Source organism: Sapajus apella, unplaced genomic scaffold, assembly GCF_009761245.1.
Source record: "Sapajus apella isolate SASKATOON/1434 unplaced genomic scaffold, GSC_monkey_1.0 scaffold12, whole genome shotgun sequence".
Lineage (NCBI taxonomy): Eukaryota > Metazoa > Chordata > Mammalia > Primates > Cebidae > Sapajus > Sapajus apella.
This window is the reverse complement of record NW_022436952.1, coordinates 37,068,373-37,084,623: the sequence shown is the minus strand read 5'-3', so window position 1 is coordinate 37,084,623 and position 16,251 is coordinate 37,068,373. Positions and strand designations below refer to the sequence as shown.

At 38.1% G+C, this 16,251-nt stretch overlaps 1 protein-coding gene across 7 annotated transcripts in view; it reads left to right on the top strand.

The window, feature by feature from the left end:
- Positions 1–16,251, top strand: part of NSRP1 (nuclear speckle splicing regulatory protein 1) — a 52,202-nt gene that overhangs the window by 20,330 nt on the left and 15,621 nt on the right. Inside the window, exon 3 of one of the 7 annotated variants that reach the window (XM_032279328.1) lies at positions 9,912–10,047. The exons of 5 other annotated variants lie outside the window; for them this stretch is intronic. The gene's annotated coding sequence lies outside the window, so the exon portion shown is untranslated. Of the gene's footprint in view, positions 1–2,815; positions 2,833–9,911; positions 10,048–16,251 lie in introns of those variants that run through there. One more of the 7 variants, XM_032279327.1, reaches the window with a different exon arrangement.

Sequence of the window (16,251 nt, the reverse complement as noted above, 5' to 3'; positions counted from 1 at the left end):
TGACTGTTTTAATTTGATAACAGCTATCCTAAGGGGTGTGAAGTGGTATCTCCAGTCTTTGGCCATTTTTTAATCAGGTTTTGTTGTTGTTGTAGGAGTTCTATATGTATTTTGGATATCAATCCCTTTCCAGATATATGATATGCAAATATTTTCTCCTTTCCGTGGGTTGCCTTTTCACTCTGTTGCACAAGTTTTTAGTTATGCTGATCCAGTTTATTGTTTTGTTGCCTCTGCTTTTCGTGTCGTATCTGGGAAATCATTACTAGATTTAGTTTCATGAAGCTTTTCCATTTTCGTTCAAAGTAGTTTTAGCCCTTATGTTTAGGTCTTTAATCCATTTTGACACAAAATTTTTGTGTACACTGTGTTTGTTATTAACTCACACTGGCCTATAGTTTTCTTGTGCTGTTCTAGTCTGCTGTTGATTTTGCTTTCCCCCTTTTTTTTCCTCTAGAACAGTGGCTTTCCAGGTGTGAAATGGGGGTAACCCTTGGGAGTTACTTATGATACGTGCAAAAACAAAACTTTTTCACAAGGATACTAAGAGATTATTTGCTTTTTATTTTCCTAGTCTCACAAGTATTTGGTGTTTTCCAGAGGCTGCTTACATGTGATATTATAATTGAACATAGAGCACATATGAGAATCCAGCAGTCATTTATTAACAGATTTGGAAAAATACAAAATACTTCCACTTTTCTAATTTTTTTGAAACTAGTTTTCATAGCTAAATAATATAACTAAAATAACTAAATAGTTATTTATAGTGAATTAATAACTTAAAATTTTTTCTTTTAATTTCTACTATGGTAAATATTGACAGCTAAACCCATCTGTATAAATAAAAACTGTTGGGGCCCTCAATAATTTTAGAGAGTATGAAAGAGACCAAAATATTTGTGAACCTCTGTTCTAGGACAGTTAACAGAAATTTTGTTAAAATGCAAGGTACTATATTTGGAATTGGTCCTTCACTATTTCAGTTTCTTATTTTTTTTTAATTATTCAGATTTTACTTTTTCAGCTAGGGTCTCACTGTGTTGCCCAGGCTGGAGTGCAGTGGGACGATCACAGCTCATTGCAGCCATGACCTCCTGGGTTCATGTAATTCTCCCACCTCACCCTCCTGAGTAGCTGAGGTTATAGGAATGTGATACCACGTCTGGCTAAGTTTTTAAAAAGTTTGTTTTGTAGAGATGAGTTCTTGCTATGTTGCTCAGGCTGGTCTTAAATTCCTGGGCTCCAGCAGTTTTCCTGCTTTGGCCTCCCGAAGGTATTATAGGCCTGAGCCACCACACCTGGCTAGAATCAGCTTTTTGATTATTGATTGTCCACTGTCTTTTAGTTTTCTATTTTATTTTTTCTTTTGTCTTTATTATCTTCGTATAACTTTTCTTTGATATTAGTTTATTCTCTTTTAAACTCTTCAATTAATTTTTTTCTAAGAACTTTATTAATAGCTGTAAATTTTTCTTCAGTGCTGCCTTGAGTTCGTGCCATACACAGGCTTTTATTAGTGACCACATTGTGTATTTTTTAAGCATAATTTGTAATTTTTGTTTTGATTCTCTGTTTTTAATACAGCAAATTTATAATTATGCTTCTAATTTTCAAATATTTGACCTTTTTCTTCCACTTTTTGCTGTTGATCCTAATGCATTTTGTCCATAAACATGTCTATGGCCCATGTGACTTCTTTTTTTTAAGTTTTTGACATTTTCTTAGTATCTTAATACATGGTCACATTTTGTGACAATCTATGTATGTTTGAAATGAATGTTTTCCTGTTTTCTTTAAAGTACTATATGCATTTACATACATAGGTACATTTCAATATCTATTTGTGTATTTTTGCTTTGTTTAATAATTAGTCACAAGCAAATTGGTTGTCGTGACAATTTTTATAACTTTAAAAATGTGAATATCCACCAGGCACAGTGGCTCACGCTGGTAGTCTCAGCACTGAGGGAGGCCAAAGTGGGCATATTGATTAAGCCCAAGAGTTCAAGACCAGCCTGGGCAATATGGCAAAACCCCATCTCTACTAAAAATGCAAAGAATTAGCTGGACATGGTGGCCCGCACTTGTAGTCCCCGCTACTTGGAAAGCTGAGTTGGGAGGATCACTTGAGCCCAGGAGGTGGATGTTGCAGTGAGCCGAGGTCATGCCAGTGCACTCCAGCCTGGGCAACAGAGTGAGACTGTCTCAAAAAAATAAAAAGATGTGAATATCTTTAGGTGGGGCTTTCCTTCATTAGCTGTAGTTTCTTCCACTCCCTACTGTATTACACGAGGCTCTACCTCCGTACTTTGCAAGCAATTTGAGTTTGTATCTCTTGTCCAACCTTAATTCTGTTACTCACATCTATATCCTTTCTCACTGGTCTGCGGGGTGTTTTTTATGAGTGTGGCATGATAGTTTTCCACTATGGTTATAGTGTTTTAATTATCTCTCTTTTGAAAAAATTTTTATGTTTGTATATTTTGAAACTATGTTGGATAGGTAAAGACTCATTACTTTTTAAAAAATGTATATATATATATTTTTTAGAGACAGAGTTGGGGTGTCCTTGCTTTGTTGCCTAGAAAGTAGTGCAGTGGCTCTGTTATAGCTCATTGTGGCCTCAAACTCCTGCACTTAAGTGATTCTCCCACCTCAGTCTCCAGAGTAGTTGGGAATATAGGCATGCACCACCACACCTGGCTAATTTTTAAAAAATTTCTGTAGAAATGAAGTCTTGCTGTGCTGCTCAGGCTGGTTTGGAACTCATGTCCTCAAATGATCCTTCCACTTCAGTCTTCTAAAGTGCTGAGACCTCACCTGACCTAAGTATTAGTAATAGTGTTATATTAAGTGTTTAGTATAGTGCATGACACAGAAGTCCAGTAAGTGGTGACTATATTGCTGCAATAATTAAATCTGCACAGTAATTATTATTAATCATTAGTGATCTGAAAGTTTCCTGTGCTGTCTCCATCCTACTTTGTGTTTGACAGTCATATTTGGTAGCCCGGCTTTTTTGTGACCTTTTAATAGAATCTTGATCACCAATTTGGATTTGTGGTCATTGACTATGTACCATTTTATCAGAAAAATTCCATAAATAAGGCAGTAGTGTCCATAATTACATTTTTGAGTTATTGTTTTATTTGGTTTGTGTACAGTCTCATTGCACTCTTTTTACTCAACCTGTTTAACTGATAATTTCTAATTAGAAGATAATAAATGTTTTACTTCCAAATTTATGAGGTTAAATAACAAAATTAGCTTTCTGTTTCTCCAAAAACAATACACATCCCCTTCCATATACTGACAGGCTTTGATATTGCCTATTCCATCTTTACCATAAAAGTCATTAAAAAAAAGTTTTTCCTTTATTTTCATGTTGTATTTCAGTGTGTGTTGTCAGACAGAAAGCAATAATCCCTCATCTCACTCTTGAATTTATCAAAAGCTGAAAATAAAATAGATCAGATCGCTTTCTGAAACAAAATTACTTTATTAGTTTAGTAATAATTTGAGGTTACTTTAAAGATAAGAAGCAGCATTTGGAAGGAGATTCATTTCCTGCCTTTGGGCTTTATCTGCAAGAACTACATCTTTAGTGTCAAGAGATTGTGTATTTATAACTGAACTCTAATAAAGTCTGTACTAGGGGCACTGCACACCTGACTTGGTCATTGTGATTATATATTAGGTGCCAAACTATTGCTTGTCTTTTGAAAAAAATACATTACCAAGTGTTTTTCATTAAAATTTGGCCTGTGTAGAAAAGATTATAAGACCTTTGACTGTTCATTATAAGTGTGCTAGTTGTTACCAGCATGGGTAATGATGCTCCTTTTGAAAATAAGTTTGTGTTTCTAACTGGAACAAACTTACGGAGTTTTTCTTTTATTGGTTGATTAAGCAATAATTGGAAGACATGTCATTAATTCTAGTATAGCATATATCAGTACTTCATTCCTTTTTATGGCTGAATAATATTCCATTATATGGATATACATGTCATATTTGTTGTTTTTACTTTCTGATTATTACTCATGAGTAAGGCTACTGTGAACACTGGTGTACAAATTTTTGTGTGGATATATGTTTCACTTATCTTGAGTGCATACCTATGAGTGGAATTACTATGTAGTATGGTGACTACATTTAACCTTTTGAGAAATTGCTAGAATGTTTTCCAAAGTGGCTGTACCATTTTACAAATCCACCAGCAGGGTACGAGAGCTCTAGTTTTTCCACATTCTGGTGTTTTTTTGCTTTGTTTGTTTGTTTGAGAGACTGAGTCTTGTTCTGTCACCCAAGCTGGACAATCTTGGCTCACTGCAACCTCCACCTCCCAGGTTCAGTCGATTATTTTGCCTCAGCCCCTGGAGTAGAGTAGCTAGGATTATAGGCACCTGCCACCATGCCCGGCTAATTTTTGTATTTTTAGTAGAGATGGAGTTTTGCCATGTTGGCCAGGCTGGTCTTGATTATAGGTGTGAGCCACTGCACTTGGCCATTTCCATATCCTTATTAGCATTTGTGACTCTTATTTTAGTCATCCTGTTGGGTATGAAATGGTATTTCATTGTGGTTTTGATGCTTTTCCCCAGTGGCTAATGATGTTGAGCACCTTTTCATGTGTTTTTTGGCCATTTGTGTATCTTCTTTGAAATAAATTTGTATTTCTTCTTTGAAAAAATGTTCAACTCTTTTGTCCATTTTTTAGTTTGTCTTTATTGTTGAATTGTAGGAATTCTTTATGGGCTGCAGTTCCACAACATATATGATTGCAAATACAATTGATCCTTGAACAATACAGGGGTTAGAGATGCCAACACCTGTGCAGTTAAAAACTTTTGACTACCCCAAAACTTAACTACAGTAACCTATTGTTGACCAGAAGCCTCATGATAGTTAACATTTTTATATGTATTATATACTGTATTCCTACAGTTAAGCTAGAGAAAAGAAAATGTTATTAGGAAAATCATAAGGAAGATATATATTTCCTATTCATTAAGTATAAGTGGATCATCATAAAGATCTTCCTCTTCATCATCGTCTTCACATTGAGCTGGCTGAGGAAAAGAAGGAGGGATTGGTCTTAGTGTTTCTAATGACAGAGACAGAAGAGGTGGAGGAGATGAAAGGTGAGGCAGGCACGCTGGGTGTAACTTTTACTTTAAAAAAATCTACATATAGGTGTACCTGTGCAGTTCAAACCTGTGTTTTTCAAGAGTCAACTGTATTTTTTCCCATTTTGTGGGTTGTAACTTTCTTGATGGCTTTTGAAAAGACTATTTATTTTGGTGAGGGTTTTTTGTTTTGCTTTGTTTTTTGAGACAGAATTTTGCTCTTGTTGCCCAGGCTGGAGTGCAATGGTGCCATCTCGGCTTGCCGAAAGCTCTGCCTCCTGGGTTCAATTGATTCTCCTGTCTCAGCCACCGTCCCGACTAGCTGAGATTACTGAGCCCACAACAGTACCTGGCTAATTTTGTGTTTTTAGTAGAGACGGAGTTTCTTCCATGTTGGTCAGGGTGGTCCCAAATGCCCAGCCTCAGGTGATCCACCCAGCTTGGCCTCCCAAAGTGCTGGGATTACAGGTGTGAGCCACTGCGCCTGGCCCCATTTTGATGAGATTTTAAAGAATTTTTTTTTTTTTTAAATGGAATCTCTGTTGCCTAGGTGCAGTGATGCGATCTTGGCTCACCACAGCCTCTGCCTCCTAGGTTCAAGCGATTCTCCTGCCTCAGCCTCCTGAGAAGCTGGGACTATAGGTGCACACCACTGTCCCTGGCTAATTTTTGTATTTTTAGTTGAGATGGGGTTTCGCCATGTTGGACAGGCTGGTCTAGAACTCCTGACCTCATGATGTGCCTGCCTCGGCCTCCAAAAGTGCTGGGATTATAGACCTGAGCCACCATGCCTGGCCTAATAATTTTTTTTTTAATCATTTGCACTTTTGGTTTTAGCTACACAAATTTTGTCATCTAATTCAAGGTCACAAAGATTTACTTAACATGTTTTCTTCTATGAGTTTTATAATTATAGCTGAGTGTAAGCATTTAGATTAACTCCATTTTAAGTTATTTTTTGCAAAGGGGGTAAGGTGAGGGCCCAAGGCATATGCAAATGAATGAAACTGTGCCCTTACCCAATTTCATCAAAAAAATTACCTTAATTTTTTTTTTTTTTAATCATTTGGACTTTTGGTTTTAGCTACACAAATTTTGTCATGTGTCTAATTCAAGGTCACAAAGATTTACTTATGTGTTTTCTTCTATGAGTTTTATAATTTTAGCTAAATGTAAGCATTTAGATTAAGTCCGTTTTAAGTTGTACCAGCACCATTTATTGAATAGACTTTTCTTTCACCAATGAGTTGTCTTGGTGTTGCTGTATTTACTTGAAAGATACATTGTTAAAAGTATAAATGTTGATGATTGCTATTTCTTCTTGATCTGTTCTTCAGTTTCTAGCACCCTACTTTGTTCTTTACATATGTTTCTGTCTTTAATTTTATTTTTTTCTGGTTTTATAATTACTATCAAGCTTTTGATTAATAATTGCCTTTTGTATTTTTCCCCACTCATTTATTTTCAGCATTTTTTTTTTTTTTTTTTGAAACAGAGCCTTGCTCTGTTGCCCAAGCTGAAGTACAGTGGCATGATCTCAGCTCACTGCAACCTCCGCTTCCCAGGTTCAAGTGATTCTCATGCCTTATTTCTGCTGAGTAGCTGGGATTACAGGTATGCGCCACCACACACTGCTAATTTTTGTATTTTTTAGTAGAGATGGGAGTTTTGCCATGTTGACCAGGCTGGTCTCAAACTCCTGACGTCAAGTGATCTACCTGCTAACGTTCTCAAAGTGCTGGGATTATAGGCGTGAGCTACTGTACCTGGCCTGTTTTCAGCATTTTTGTATCCTTTTGTATTTAGGCTGTTTTTTATAGACCTCCTATTTCTAGATCTTTTAAAAATCCAATCCCAGAGTTTGTCATCTTTTTTTCTCTCTCATTTAATAGATTGAATTTTCTAGTCATTGTTTGAAATTTAAACATTTTATTGTATTTTAGTTAAAATTTTGGTCATTATCCCAAACCAGTCTATGCTTAGATTTATATGTTTGGTTTATTTTGTTGTTGTTGTAAGTATCTTTGTATCACCCACTGCCTTCAATATAAGTACGATGGCACATTCTAGCTACCTTCTGGTTGCCTTCTCTCCCTCTATTCCATCTGCTGCTTGCCTTGCCATTGTGTTTATATCATCTAGGTGAGGTGTTGGCATACTACGTCTCATGTTGGCATCCTGTTTTTAAATAAAGTTTTATTGGAACACAGCCTTGCCATTTGTCTGTCTGTGGCTACTTTTGTGCTACATGAGTAGATGCAACAGTCCACATGGTCCACCAGCCTGTGTATTCACCATTTGTCCCTTGAGGAAATTTGCTGACTCTTGCTCTGGATCCGTGCTAATATGATAGCCAGCAGTTGTAGAGACTATTTGTTTTAGCTTAAGTAAAATTTAAAAATTAGTTCCTTAGTTACATTAGCCACATTTCATGTGCTCTATAGCCACATGTGACTGGTAGCTAACATATTGGACAAAATAGGTAAGAAATATTTTAGTCATTTCAGAAAGTTGTATAACCCTGCTTTAGATTTGGTTCTGGATTGTCATGGTTGTTTTTTGTCTCATTTTTAAAGATAGTATTAGGGCCAGGTATGGTGGCTCTCACGTTTGCTGTCATCTCAGCACTTTGGGAGGCCAAGGCCGGAGGATTGCTTGAACCCAGGAAGGAGTTCAAGACCTGCCTGGGTAACATAGTGAGACCCCATCTCTACAAAAAATAAAAAATAAGCTGGCATGGTGGCAGGTGCCTGTGGTTTCAGCTACTCAGGAGGCTGAGGTGGGAGGATGGCTTGAGCCTGGGAGCTTGATGCTGCATTCAGCTGTGATTGTACCACTGCACTCCAGCCTGGGCAACATAGTGAGACGCTGTCTCAAAAAAATATATAAAGATATATTAAGTTTTACTAAGTAATATATTTACCTTTCATGTATCTCTTAATGTTATTATTGGGAGTACTGGTTAAGTATCCCTTTCCAAAATGCTTGGGGACAGGCATGGTGGCTGGCACTTGCAATCCTAGCACTTTTGGGGGCTGAGGCAGGAGGACTGCTTCAGCCCCGGAGTTCAAGAACAGCTGGGCAACATAGTGATACCTTGTCTCTACAAAAAAACACTAAAAAATTAGCTGTGTGTGGCGGTACATACCACCTAGTCCCAGCTGCTCAGGAGGCCAAGGCAGGAGGATCAGTTGAGCCTGGGAAGTCAAGGTTCCAGAGAGCCATGATCATGCCACTGAACTGTAGCTTGGGCAACAGAGTGATTCTGTCTCAATCAATTAATCAACAGAAAAGAAAGAAGTGAATGTCTGGGACCAGAAGTGTTTGAGATAAGATTTTTTTTTCAGATTTTGGAATATTTGTATTATACTTACCAGCTGAACATACCTAATCTGAAAATCCAGAATGCTTCTTTGAGCATACTGTTGGCACTAGAAAAGTTTTAGATTTGGGATTGTTGGATTAGGGATATTCAACATGTACTTCATTTATTTTCAAAGAGGGCTTTTATAAGACAGACCTTCTGAGGTTTTCTGTGCTTAAAACATCTTTACTTTTGATGATAGTTTTTCTGAATATATACTTTTAGTTCAAAGTGCTTTGCATCAGCACTTTAAAGTGATTCCATCTGGGTAATGTTAACTAAGATTTACTACCTTTTTTTTTTCTTTTTAACTTTTGAGTGTGAAGTAGATGTATATATTTATGGAATATGTGAGATATTTTGGTATAGACGTGCAGTGCATAATATGGATTACTTGGTCATAAATCCCATGTTGCTGATAAGGTATGTGATGACATTCTGATCATACTCCTTTATAGGTAATCTACTCTTCCTTGTTGGAAACTCTTAGAATTTTCTTTTTGTCTTTGATTTTCTTAAATTCCATTATAATGTATCTCTTTGTTGCTTATGCATGTGTGTGTATTTTATTCTCTGTCCTCTTTTGCATTCAGAATTTGTTCAATATGATATTTTTCTCTAATTTCGGAAAATTACCAGTCATTCAAATATTTCTTTGAATCTAGTTAGTTTATATGTCTTTCTTTGGGTCTTCTGTTATATAAATAGTTATATATATAGTTATAAATATCACTATACTTTTTTTTTGTTTTTAAGAGACAGGGTCTCACTATGTTGCCCAGGCTGAAATACAGTGGCTGTGCACAGGCATGATCATAGTGCACTTTGCCTCAAACTGCTGGACCCAAGTGATCCTCTTGCCTCAGCCTCCTGGCTGTAGCTAGGACTATAGACCTACACCACTGTGCTGGCTCTTTTTTCTTTTTTTTTTTAAGTTTTTTACCCTTTCTTTGTGTGTTTTAGGAATTTCTTAGCCTAATATTCTAACTTACTAAAATATTTTTCAGCTATATCCATTCATTCATTTACCCATCTCTTATTTTTTTTTTTTTTTCTGAGACAGAGTCTCAGTCTGTCACCCAGGCTGGAGTGTAGTGGCACAGTCTCGGCTCACGGCAACCTCTGCCTCCCGGGTTCAAGTGATTTTCATGCCTCAGCCTCCCAAGTAGCTGGGATTACAGGTGCCCACCACCACGCCCGGCTAATTTTTATATTTTTAGTAGAGACGGGGTTTCACCATGTTGACCAGGCTGGTCTCAAACTCCTGACCTCAAGTGATCTGCCTGCTCACCCTCCCAAAGTGCAGGGATTACAGGTGTGAGCCACCATGCCCTGCCCATCTCTTAATATTTTTATTTTGACTGTATTTTCCATGTACATTATTTCAAATAGTTTCTATTTACATTGTCTCTCAGGACATCTTATAGGAAATCCATCAGGAAGCTGCTGTTTATCAAGCACAGACTCTCATGGAAGTTCATTGAGCAAACAGATCAGGGCTGCCACTTCAACCTGGCCAGACTGCTGCTTTGACATTACCTTCAGCACTAGGTTGGTGTTGCCTCTTTGCCTCAGAGGAGACTGAGGAGAGAGACAAGAACATTTCCCTTAAGCTTTGTGCTTACAAGAGTTGTGTGAATGTGGACAAATAAGGCCTCTAATAGAGATTGCTGAGTTGTAAGACCTTTAATAAATTATCTGTTGCTAAGTTTAAAAAAGAAAAAAAAAAGAATAGGAAGTTATCAGAGCACAACAGAAATTTAAGAAAGAGGCTTGCTGAGTGTGGTGGCTCACACCTGTAATCCCGGCACTTTGGGAGGCCAAGGTGGGTGGATCACGAGGTCAGGAGTTGGAGACTGGCCTGGCCAACATGGTGAAACCCCATCTCTACTAAAAATACAAAAATAACCCGGGCATGGTGGTGCACCCGTGTAATCCCAGCTATTTGGGAGGTTGAGACAGGAGAATTGCGTGAGTCTGGAAGACAGAGGTTGCAGTGAGTCCAGATCACACCACTGTACTCCAGCCTGGGAGGCAGAGCAAGACTCTGTCCAAAAAGAAAAAAGAAAGAAGGTCATATGTCCCATTGTGTTTTATTAGTTATAATAATTATTTTTGCAAAAAGAAAAAATTCAGAACCTTTTAAATTTTTGTGTTGTCTAGGATCTACAATTCTTTCAATGTCATTAGACTGTATTCTGTTTACTGGTGAAGGAGTTCCAGTAATACAGATCTAATTCTTTTTTTTTTTTTTTTTTTTTTTTAAACAGAGTATCTCTTACTCTGTTTCCCAGACTGGAGTGCAGTGGCACGATCTCACCTCACCACAACCCCCACCTCCCGGGTTCAAATGATTCTCCTGCCTCAACCTCTTGAGTAGCAGGGATTACGGGCATGTGCCACCATACCCGGCTAATTTTTTTTTTGTATTTTTAGTAAAGGTGGGATTTCACCATGTTGGCTAGGCTGGTCTCAAACTCCTGAGCTCAAGTGATCCACCCACCTCAGCCTCCCAAAGTTCTGGAATTACTGGGATTACTGGCACATGCCACCACACCTGGCTTTTTTTTTTTTTTTTTGTATTTTTAGTAGAGACAGAGCTTCACCATGTTGGCCAGGCTGGTCTCAAACTCCTGACCTCAAGTGATCTGCCTGCCTTGGTCTCCCAAAGTGCTGGGATCACAGGCGTGAGCCACCATGCCCAGCCCTAATTCTTTTCTGGTAGTTATAACCATCCAGGAGAATAAACTTGTATAGTGACGCAACAAAGGTACCCAGTCATGTATTTTCTCTTTGATTTATCTGAACTAACTGTAAAGGTTTTTTGATTCTTTTGTTAAGTCTCCCTTTTAGGTCATATCTGACTGCAATTCAGAATGAAGCAAATGTTAGATTGATTAAATAATTTTTATTCTCTACACAGAACAATGGAGGGAGAAAAACTAAGAAAACCTAGTTGCAGTGTTTTTCGTAATTCTGCAGTTCATGGTTCCTAGACTTGATGACCACATCTTTAACCCTTATAATCTCTATGTGCGTGCATGCACGTGTATGTGTAGTATTGTTATATGTTATTTGTGTATGTAAAATAGACCAGCCACTTCCTTTTTTTATGTGTGAGTTCCTTGCTTATTTGTAATGAAAGCTAACTGGAACCTACTAACTCTTAGACATAAATTTAAATGTTGGCCAAATATGGCTTCTTTCCCACTAGATTATAAACTTTTTGTAGCACCTAGTCTAATTGCTGTAGACATATTAGACTCTCGGCATTTTTACTGAATTAAGTTAAAACATTTGCAAGGGCCGGGCGTGGTGGCTCAAGCCTGTAATCCCAGCACTTTGGGAGGCCGAGGCGGGTGGATCACGAGGTCGAGAGATCGAGACCATCCTGGTCAACATGGTGAAACCCCGTCTCCACTAAAAATACAAAAAATTAGCTGGGCATGGTGGCACGTGCCTGTAGTCCCAGCTACTCAGGAGGCTGAGGCAGGAGAATTGCCTGAACCCAGGAGACGGAGGTTGCAGTGAGCCGAGATCGCGCCATTGTACTCCAGCCTGGGTAACAAGAGCGAGACTCCGTCTCAAAAAAAAAAAAAACATTTGCAAGGAGCTACTACATCAGGTTTTTGAAAAGGTATTTTCCTAAGATTTTGATAGAGAACCTATCTTGAAATATTAGTGTGTTTTTTGTACTTTTAGAACAGTTCTGTCTGCATTTGAACCTGTTTGTTTATAAGTTGAGTTTTTTTTCTTTTAGATAAAGGCCCTTATGGGGAGTAAGTTTTGTCTCCCTGAATTTAAAACTAATGATTTTAGTAGAAGGTACCATTGGCTGAGCATGGTGGCTTATGCCTATAATCTCAGCGTTTTAGGAGGCAAAAGCAGGAAGACTGCTTGAACCCAGGGGTTTGAGACCAGCCTGGGCAAGAAAGTAAGACCCTGTCTCTACAAAAAAAATCAATTAATTGATTGAGGCAGAGGTTGCAGTGAGCTGACATCACACCACTGCACTCCCATTCTAGGCGACAGATCAAAACTCTGTCTCAAAAAAAAAAAAGATATCTTACTGTTTCTGCTTTTAATTGTACTATTTTTCTGTCTAATCTGAATCTAGGTAGTTTTTTATGTTATATAGAAGGTAAAAGTCATGTATTTATTTTTATATAGGGTTACTATTATAGAAAAAAGTAGAAGTTTTTACTGCTACTCTTTTTAACTTTTTGAATTTGTTAATCAGGTTGTTTCTATTTTGATCACCATCCTTAGTAGTCATTGTTAAAGTACCTTTATTTAGAAAATTTAGAATCAATGAGCTTCAAAAGGATCATCAATCCTTCCTGACCTTTTCTGCTTAGGTTCAGAGTTATCCACTAATGCTGTTGAATTCTAGGGATATAAGTTTGTGAACAAAATGTGTAAAACTACTACACTCCTTCTATTATGTTACCTTTCTGTGTATAGTAATTCTTGTTTTTTCAATGGTCATACTTCATTCTTCTAAACAGCTATAAACATAGAAACAAAATCTTTTGAGATGTCTCAAAATAGATATAGTTTACATTGGAAAGACCTTTCCCAGTCTACTTATTCTATATTTTATCAAAGTCTAAAAAGTTTTAGCGTTGTGTTTTTCTTTCCGAAGTTTTCTTTTTAAAAGTTATTTATTTCTCTTGAGTATCCTCCGTAACAACCAAGTTAAATCGTTTAGATTGAAGCATCCAGTTTGAAAGGCAGCAGGTACACTGACAGACTGAAGGTGACAGCCTGAAGGAGGAGATAGGAAAAAATAGTAAAAGCAAGTAAAAAAGGAAAACATCCAGCATTTGGAGATATATTCTTTTCAGTCAATCCTGAAGACATTAACTCAGTGATCAAGAAAAATATTTTTCATTGGCCGGGCGCGGTGGCTCACGCCTGTAATCCCAGCACTTTGGGAGGCCGAGGCGGGTGGATCACGAGGTCAAGAGATCGAGACCATCCTGGTCAACATGGTGAAACCCCGTCTCTATTAAAACTACAAAAAATTAGCTGGGCATGGTGGCACGTGCCTGTAATCCCAGCTACTCAGGAGGCTGAGGCAGGAGAATTGCCTGAACCCAGGAGGCGGAGGTTGCGGTGAGCCGAGATCGCGCCATTGCACTCCAGCCTGGGTAACAAGAGCGAAACTCCGCCTCAAAAAAAAAAACAAAAAAAAAAAAAAAAATATTTTTCAGTCATACTAATTAGAAATACAGACATCAGGCTGGGCACGGTGACTCACACCTGTAATTCCAGCACCTTGGGAGGCCAAGGTGGGCAGGTCACAAGGTCAGGAGTTTGAGACCAGCCTGGCCAATATGGTGAAACCCCGCCTCTACTAAAAATACAAAAATTAGCCAGGTGTGGTGGGTGCCTGTAGTCCCAGTTACTGGGGAGGCTGAGGCAGTAGAATCACTTGAACCCAGGAGGCGGGGGTTGCAGTGAGCTGAGATTGCCCCACTGCACTGCAGCTTGGGCGACAGAGTAAGACCCTCTTTGGGAAAAAAAAAAAAAGAAAGAAGTACAGACATGAAAATACATCGGAAATATTTACTTTGAGTTTTGATAAATGTCTAATATTGTATCACGTTTGTGTATTAAATTTGTCTCATCGTAGAAAACTATTTTGTTCTGGTTGTTACCATGAAAAAAAAAGCACCAATTGCTGATGCTGTACAACTGAAGATAGCAAGTGTCAATAGGCTAGACTACCTTAATTCTAGGGCTGAGGATTTTATGTACATATATGTATTTAAAATTGACACATATGTTTTTATATTTAAGACTTCATTTTTTTAACAGCAGTTTTAGACAGCAAAATTGAGAGGAAGGGACAGAAATAGCTCATGTAGCCCTTTCCCCCACAAATGTAAAAAAATTTTTTAAAAATTCATCAGTAGCTTTATTTTGGCTTTTTAAAAAGATGTAACTTGCATAGCATAAAATTCACCCTTTTATACAGTTCAGTGTCAGTATATTTGCAAATCCTGATACTTTTTTAAAAAAAATGTTATTGTGCCAGGCGCAGTGGCTCAAGCCTGTAATCCCAGCACTTTGGGAGGCCGGGGCGGGTGGATCACGAGGTCAAGAGATCGAGACCATCCTGGTCAACATGGTGAAACCCCGTCTCTACTGAAAATACAAAACATTAGCTGGGCATGGTGGCGCGTGCCTGTAATGCCAACTACTCAGGAGGTTGAGGCAGGAGAATTGCCTGAACCCAGGAGGCGGAGGTTACGGTGAGCCAAGATCTCGCCGTTGCACTCCAGCCTGGGTAACAAGAGCTAAACTCCGTCTCAAAAAAAAAAATGTTATTGTGTATATTTACGGTATATAATATGATGTTACAGGATACCTATAGATGGTAAAAAGGTTGCTACAAATTAACATATCCATTATCTTACATACTTTCTTTTGTTTCTGTGGCAAGAGCAGCTACAGTTTACTCATTTAGCATGAATACCATATACAGTACAATTTTATTGCCTATTGTCCTCACATGGTACCTTAGATCTCTAGACTTGTTCATCTTACATATCTGCTACTTTGTATCCTCTGACCCATCTCTGTCCATTTCCTCCTACTCTACCCCTATTAACCATTATTTTTAAGTTCTTTATCTCTGTGAGAGGTTATACTTATAAGTGATGTCATAAACTATTTTTCTTTCTGTGTCTGGCTTATCACATAGCACAGTGTCCTCGGCTCATTCATGTTGTGGCAAATGGCAGGATCTCCTTTTTAAAGACTGAATAATACTCCATCATAGATATGTACCACAATTTCTTTTTCCATTTGTCAGGTTGTTTCCATGTCTGGCTATTGCAAATAATGCTGCAGTGAACATGGGAGTAAAGATACCTTTTCCAGGTGGTGACTTCACTTCCTTTGGCTGTATGCCAAGAGGGATTGCTAGCCTGTGTGGTAGTTCTATTTTTAATTTGTTTATAAACCTCCATACTGTTTTCCACAGTGACTGTACTAGTCTACATCTGCACCAGCAGTATACAAGAATTCCCTTTTCCAACACCCTTGTTAACCTTTGCTATTTTTTTTTTACTTTTTTATAATAGCCATTCTAACAGGTGTGAGTTGGTACCTCATAGTGGTTCTGATTTGCATTTCTCTGATGATTAAAGCCTAATACACTTGTAAGGAAACATTTTTTTCTTAAGTATTTTTTTCTTAGCTGTTTGTAAGTCTTTGCTTTTGCCCATGTGATGACTACTGACTACTTCCTATCTTCCTCTTGCATTGTTGTTGTTTTTTTTTGTTTGTTTTGTTTTTTTGTTTTTTTTTTTTTTTTTGTTGTTTTTTTTTTTTTTTTTTTGAGACAGCATCTTGTTCTGTCACCAGGATGGAGTGCAGTGGTGCAGTCTTGGCTCACTGCAACCTCCCACTCCTGGGTTCAAGCAATTCCCCTGCCTCAGCCTCCTGAGTAGCTGGGACTACAAGCACTGGCCACCATACCCAGCTAGTTTTTTGTATTTAGTAGAGACAGGGTTTCGCCATGTTGGCCAGGATGGTCCCCATCTCCTGACCTCATGATCCACCCGCCTTGGCCTCCCAAAGTGCTGGAATTACAGGCATGAACCACCACGCCTGGCCCTCTTGCATTCTTTAAAATTTATATTCTCTTTGATTCTGGTCTAATGTCATATCTCTTTTGGGAAGGCATTCCTGATTCCTCATGCATTAGTTGCCTTCTCTGCTCTGGGCTCCCACAGTCCTTTG